Here is a 7,580-nt window from a genome sequence, read left to right as displayed (position 1 = left end):
AAATCTATAATATCGTAATACTGTGAAAAGCTATAGTCTGATAAATTTGAAAACCTAGAGGAAATGGACAAATTCCTTGAAATTCATGCCCTGCCCAGATTGACAAGGACAGATACAGAACACTTGAATAGAACCATCTCAAAAGAAGAAATTGGAAAGGTCATAAAATTACTTCCCTATAAGAAAAGTCCTGGACCAGATCGTTTCACAGCTGAATTCTACCAAACATTCAGAGAGCATCTATCACCAATTCTTCTTAAACTATTTCAAAAAAATTGAAAAAGAAGAAACACTCCCAGAGTCATTCTATGAAGCAAGCATAACCCTAATACCAAAACCAGGGAAAGATATTACCAAGAAGGAAAACTACAGACCAATATCTCTCATGAATATAGATGCAAAAATCCTTAAGAAAATCCTAGCCAATAGAATCCAAAAGCTCTTTTAAAAAATTTACCATGACCAAGGGGGAGTCAAAACAAGTAGGCAAAGATGGTTTGACATAAGAAAAACAGTCACCGTAATTCACCATATTAACGAAATAAATAATAAGAACCGTATGATCTTAGCAATTGATGTAGAAAAAGCATTTGACAAAATCCGACACCCCTTACTGATTAAGACACTCAGCAAAATTGGAATAGAAAGGAATTTCCTCAACATAATGAAACAACTGAATGTGGAAATTATCGAACAATATCATGGATACCACATGCTAGCAACATGCTGCAGATCATTCAAAAATGGCTGGAACAGTACATAGATAGGGAATTGCCAGAAGTTCAAGCAGGATTTAGATGAGGTCATGGCACCAGGGATATTGTTGCTGATGTCAGTTGGATCCTGGCCGAAAGTAAAGAATACCAGAATGCTTATTTGTGCTTTTTTGACTATGCAAAGGTGTTTGACTGTGTAGAATATGACAAGTTGTGGCTGACATTGAGAAGAATGGGAATGCCAGAGCAGTTGATTATGTTCATGGGGAAACTAAACTTGGACCAGTAGGTGTGTAAACAGAGCAGGGTAGCACTGCATAGTTTGGAATTGGGAAGGGAGTGCATCAGGGATGTATTCTGTCTCCATACCTTTTCAATCTACATGCTGAGCAAATTATCCAAGAAGCTGGACTCTATGAAGAGGAATGTGGCGTCAAGATTGGAGGGAGACTCATCAATAACCTATATTAGGCAGATGACAGAACCTTGCTTGTTGAAAGTAAGGAAGATTTAAAGCAATTGTTGAAGAAGATCAAGGAATGCAGCCTTCAGGATGGGTTGTGTCTCAGTATCAAGAAAATAAAGATTCTTACCACTGGACCAATAGACAGTGTCATGATGGATGGAGAGGAGATTGAAACTGTCAACAGCTTCATGCTTCATCTTGCTTGGATCCACAATTAATACCCTTGGTATGAGCAGTCAGGAAATAAGGAGCACATTGAAATGGGAAAATCTGCAGTTAGGGACCTTTCCAAATTATTGAGGAGTAGTGATGTCACTTTGAAGGCAAAGGTGCATCTGATTCAGGCCATCCCCTTTCTGATTACTAGCTGTGTATCCAAGATCTGGACAATGAATAAGGATGACAGAAAAAGAATTGATGCCTTTGCGCTGTGGTGTTGGAGAAGAGTACTGAACATCCCATGAGTGGCCAAGAAAACAAACAGATATGTCTTGGACAGGGTGCAGCCAGAGTGCATTTTGGAGGCAAGAATGATAAGGCTTTGCCTAACACACTTTGGACATATTGGTAGGAAGTGCTATATCTCATAGTGGGACATGATGTTGGGAAGGGTGGAGGGTCGGTGAAGGAGAGGAAGACCCTCAACTAGGTGGATTGATAAGGGGACTGCTGTAATGAGCTCTTGTGTGTCAGGAAGTGTGAGGATGGCGCAGGACAGGACTTGTTTCAGATCTTTTATTCATACGGTCGCTATGAGTCATACTCGACTTGATAGCACCTAACAACAAGTGAATATATGTGCAAAACCAAGAGCCAATATCATTCTCAATGGAGAAAGACTAAAAGCATTTTCCTTGAGAACAGGGACCAGACAAAGAGCCCAGTGTCGCCACTTCTATTCAATATTGTATTGGAAGTGTTTGCTAGGGCAGTAGGACAAGAGAAAGAAATAAAGGGGATCTAGATTGGCAAAGAGATGGTTAAACTATTGCTATGTGCAGATGATTTGATAGTGTACACAGAAAACCCCAAAAATTCAACAAAAAACCTGTTAGAGCTAGTAGGCCAGTTTAGTAGAGTGGCAGGATATAAAATCAATATCCAAAAATCAAAGGGATTCCTCTGCAGTAACAAATAGAACTCAGAGAAGGAAACCAAGAAAGCAATACTGTTTACAATAGCCAACCACAAACTGAGATACTTGGGAGTGAACCTAACTAGGGATGCAGAAGACCTATACAAAGAAAACTACAGAACATTTCTGCAAGACACATTAAAAGACCTAAAGAAATGGAAAAATATTCTCTGTTCATAGATAGGAAGACTCAATATTGTGAAAATGACAATCCTACCAAAAGCAGTCTACATGTTCAATGCAATCTCAATTCAGATACCAAATTCATTTTCAAGGAGATAGAAAAGGAAATAGTCAAGTTTATTTGGAGAGGCAAGAGACCTCAAATACAGAAAACACTTCTGAGAAACAAAAATGAAGTGAAAAGCATAGCACTCTCTGACCTCAAAGCCTACTACATAGCTGTAGTAACCCAAACAGTATGGTGCTAATACAATGACAGGTACATAGACCAATGGAATAGAATTGAGAACCCAGAAATAGATCCAACTATCTATAGTCAACTGATATTTGACAAAGAAATCAAAGCTATCAAATGGGGAAAAGACAGCGTCTTCAACAAATGTTACTGGCAAAATTGGACACTATCTGCAAAAAGCTGAAACAGGATCCATATCTCACACCATACACAAAAATTACCTCAAGGTGCATCAGAGACTTGGGAGTAAAGTCTCAAAAAATAAAGTTCATAAGAGACAAACTGGGATCAAGCTTAGAAAGCCTAGTCTATGCTATAAAGAGACTGATAAATACAGCTGGAAATGCACAATCTGAAAAGGATAAAATTGATCAATGGGACCTTCTGAAGATTAAATCCCTGTGCGCATCAAAACCTTTTATCAAAAGGGTGAAAAGAAAACCTATCTACTGGGAACAAACATTTGGTAATACCATCTCAGGCAAGAGTCTCATAATGATAACCTAATTACAAAATGGGCAAAGGACATGGAAAGAATTTTCACAGAGGAAGATATTCAAATAACCAACAGACATATGAAGAAATGCTCCTAAACACTGGCAATAAGAGAAATGCAAGTAAACACAATGAGATACTGTTTCAATCCAGTAGCTGTGGCAACGTTTAACAGGACAGCAAGTAATAAATGTTGGAGAGGATATGTTGAAATGGGAATCTTGGTGGGATTGTACAATGGTACAAGTCCTTGACCCTTTGCAGCAAGCGCTTTAGGTCGTCCTCAGTTTCAGAAAGTAGGGTTGTGTCATCTGCATAATGCAGATTGTTGATAGATCTTCCACCAAGCCTGATACCGCATTTCTCCTCATAGAGCCCAGCCTCCTGGATGATCTGTTCTGCATTCAGGTTGAAAAGGTATGGAGACAGGACACATCCCTGGCGTACGCCCTTCTTAATGTTGAACCATGCAGTGTTTCCTTTCTCTGTTCTGCCTCTTGGTTCAAGTATAGGTTTCGCATTAGCACGATCAAGTGTTCTGGGATTCCCGTTCTTCTCAGAGTCAGCCACAGTTTGTTATGATCCACACAGTCAAACGCCTTTGCATAATCAATGAAGCACAGATAGACATTCATCTGGTACTCCCTGCTTTCAGCCAAGATCCATCTAACATTAGCTACAATATCCCTAGTACCATGAGCCCTTCTAAACCCAGCCTGGACTTCTGGCAGTTCTCTCCTGATGTGCTGTTCCAGTCGTTTTTGGATAATCTTCAGCAGAATCTTGTTTGCATGTGAAATCAATGATACTGTTTTATAGTTTCCACACTCTGTTGGGTCACCTTTCTTTGGAATGACTCGACGGCACATGACAACAACCACCACCACCATTCTAGAAGGCAGTTTGGCACTTCCTCATAAAACCTGAACATAAAAATTCCATACGACTCAGGTATTCCATTGCTTGCAATATACTCCAAGAAAGTGAGAGCTCAGGCTCAAATGGAAACTTGTACACCAATGTTCATAGCAGCGTTATTCACCATCACAAAACATGCAAACAGCCCAGAGGTCCAATCACAAATGAGTGGATTGAGAAGCTGTGGTACATTCATATAGTGGAATACTAATGCAGCACGCAGGAGCAATGATTTTGTAAATTAGTACCTAACTTTGGAGAGCATTATGCTGAATGAACTAACTCAGTCCCACAAGGACAAATACTGTATAATACCATCATTGTAGAATGAGTATGAGGATCCAAGGGGCAGGGAGGGTGGAAGCAGAGAGGATGGGCAAAGGGATGGGGTGTTAATCATAGGGTTGCACAAATCAGTGAGTGGGCTGGGCGAGCAGGGCCGTGCAGGGTGGGGAAGCAGCAAGAGTAGCCCCCTCTTCGTGGTGGGGGTGACTTCGAGGTGCTACTGGAGGATCTAGGCCTTGGCTGGTAGATCGGACATCTACCACAGGAAGAGATAGCTGTTAACTAAAGCATGGGTGGTAAAATACCTCCTGCTACTCATAAAGCTAAATCAGAAGAAAATGCCAAGGGACAAAAACCAGATAGCAAGAAGCCAGAGGAAGACTTAAAGACAGATGAGCCATCAAGTGAGGAAAGTGATCTAGAAATTGATAATGAAGGTGTGATTGAACCAGACACTGATGCCCCTCAGGAAATGGGAGATGAAAATGTAGAGATAAGGGAAGAGATGTTGGATGAGGCCAATGAAAAGAAAGTGGCTGCCATTGATGCCCTAAATGAAGGTGAGCTGCAGAAAGCCGTTGACTTATTTACAGATGCCATCAAACTGAATCCTCGCTTAGCCATTCTGTATGCCAAGAGAGCCAGTGTCTTCATCAAATGACAGAAGCCAAATGCTGCCGTTCGAGACTGTGACAGAGCCATTGCAATGAATCCTGATTCAGCTCAGCTGTATTAAGTGGTGTGGGAAAGCGCACAGACTTCTGGATCATTGGGAAGAAGCAGCACATGATCTTGCCGTTGCTTGTAAACTGGACTATGATGAAGATGCTAGTGCCATGCTGAAAGAAGTTCAACCACGGGCCCAGAAAATTGCAGAACATCGGAGAAAGTGTGAAAGAAAACGGGAAGAGCGAGAGATCAAAGAGAGAATAAAGAGCGTTAAGAAGGCTCAGAAAGAACATGAACGCGCCCAGAGGGAGGAAGAAGCCAGGCAACAGTCAGGAGCTCAGTATGGTGCTTTTCCAGGTGGCTTTCCTGGAGGAATGCCTGGAAATTTTCCAGGAAGAATGCCTGGAATGGAAGGGGCCATGCCTGGAATGGCAGGAATGCCTGGCCTCAATGAGATTCTTAGTGACCCGGAGGTTCTTGCAGCCATGCAGGATCCAGAAGTTATGGTGACCTTCCAGGATGTGGCCCAGAATCCAGCAAATATGTCAAAATATCAGAGTAATCCCAAGGTTATGAATCTCATCAGTAAATTGTCATCCAAATTTGGAGGTCAAGCATAATGTCCTTTGACAATAAAACCCTTGCTGATGGAAAAGCAACCTAATCACTCAATGGATGTCACAGTAATACAAACTGGGGTACCTCTGATTCCATCAAGAAAGCTGGGTGCTTTGAAGATCATCCCAGATGCAGCCGAGACATTTCACAGTGGTTTGCCATTAGGGTATTCATTCAGATGTTTTCCTGTTAGGAATTATAAACTTTGAACATTTTTTAAACCTTAATAGTATCTGAAACAAATTAAAAGTTATTTTAATTCCTTCATTTTTCTTTACTAACCATTTTAATTTTACTCCTTTGAATTGGTTGAGTAAGGGTAAGATAAATATCACAGAGTGATCACTCTAATTTGAGTGCAATAAAGGGTTACCAGGTGGAAACTAGTCAGATTAACTCAAATCCATAGTTGGAGTTGAATAGGGAGTTACAGAGATATTTTGATCTTATTATTAAATGCTTTATTTTTTTGAGAAAGTTTCTTTCTGTAATGAAACTCAGGACCATCAGTATTGGAGAACCTCAGCAGGGATGGGGCGTACTTGACAGAGCAGCAGCAATCCTGTGTTCTCTACGCTGTGAGCAGCTCCCTGTGCAAGTTGTGCTTAAATCTAACACTAGCGAAGGGATGGCTTCTGGGGTGCTGAGAACTGGGTTAGTGAGCTCTGTTCCTGTCCAGCGTATAAAGTGGATGTTCCAAATTATTTCCATGTGGCTGGAAAATAAACTGTTTTTATATTCTGGTTTCAAAAATTATCTTTTCTAGGCAGAAGATAACCATGCTTTCTGCTTGTTTTCACATTCTTTTTCCCTTAAACCCTTATTGGGCTAAAGATAATATTGTATTTTGTTTCTTTTTCACTTTTGTTGGCGCCATCATTCATGGCATAATTGTGCAAGCACATGTATTTCTGGGTTTAATATGCAATACATATGGTTATTCACTAGTGTAATACTCATAACAACTATAGTTTCTTACATGGCCAAAAGATTTCATAAGTTGTGTTAGACTTTGGCGATGTTCTTTCATATCAAAAGGTGTTGAAAGGAAGAATTCCCTTTGGTGATGTGGTCGTCTTAGACTGTACTGTTAGGCCATTTAATTCCACTTGTAACGTTCATCTTCTTTTTTTGGAGAGTATGAGAGAGTTTTAATTGCTCCAGGTGGAGGAGACCGGAGGTGTTAACTCCACATGTATTCTTAGATGAGATCCATGGTTATTCTTGTAGAGTTGACTGTGGCAGATGTATTTTTTCTTACTTAACTTTTCCCTTTAATCCTGTGATCCTAGTCCCACCTGTGCTTGCTTTATCTTCCAGTCTCCAAGGGGAAAAAAGAAAACATTGTTTTCACTTGCACAGTTTAGTTGAATAAGACTTATACAGAGGCACTAAGTACCCGAAATTTTATTAGATTTTTACCTAAATTCCCTTTTAAAATGCTGGTGTTCAAAAAGCAGTTTTGAGGAGTGACATCCTATATGTACTTTGCTTATTTGAAGAATCACTAACTCCTGAGTGGGAATAAGTAGTGAAGTACATTTCTGAAATATATTGCTGAAATTTCAAAAACTAAGGATGTTGATTCCATTTGTAAACTCTCTGTTGTACACAAGCAGGCAGAAATGCATCTGTTATGTGTGAGGGAGTTGTTTGCTGACTATGCTTTTTTAAAAAATTATTATTAAATTTTATTCGTTTTAATGAACATTTACAGAGATTTTGGGTTTTCATTCATTTATTGTTGCACTGTTTTCTCTACCCTCCTCCCCAGTTCGTTCTTCTTTCCCCCACGCCCCGGATGTCTGTTTTAATTGTCTAATTGCCACAGTGCTTGTCAAAGCCAGTTCTGATTAATCT

The 7,580-nt window shown here is 40.1% G+C and overlaps 1 protein-coding gene and 1 pseudogene across 1 annotated transcript in view; both read left to right on the top strand.

The window, feature by feature from the left end:
* Window positions 1-7,580, top strand: part of CLCC1 (chloride channel CLIC-like 1) — a 39,152-nt gene that overhangs the window by 7,910 nt on the left and 23,662 nt on the right. The window lies entirely within an intron of this gene.
* Window positions 4,723-5,722, top strand: LOC102848600 (annotated as a pseudogene).

The sequence above is a fragment of the Elephantulus edwardii genome, unplaced genomic scaffold (genome assembly GCF_000299155.1).
Source record: "Elephantulus edwardii isolate Elephantulus edwardi_28Jun2011 unplaced genomic scaffold, EleEdw1.0 scaffold00020, whole genome shotgun sequence".
In the NCBI taxonomy this organism is placed as follows: domain Eukaryota; kingdom Metazoa; phylum Chordata; class Mammalia; order Macroscelidea; family Macroscelididae; genus Elephantulus; species Elephantulus edwardii.
Note: the sequence above shows the minus strand (reverse complement) of the source record. Positions and strands in the feature narration are given on the sequence as shown.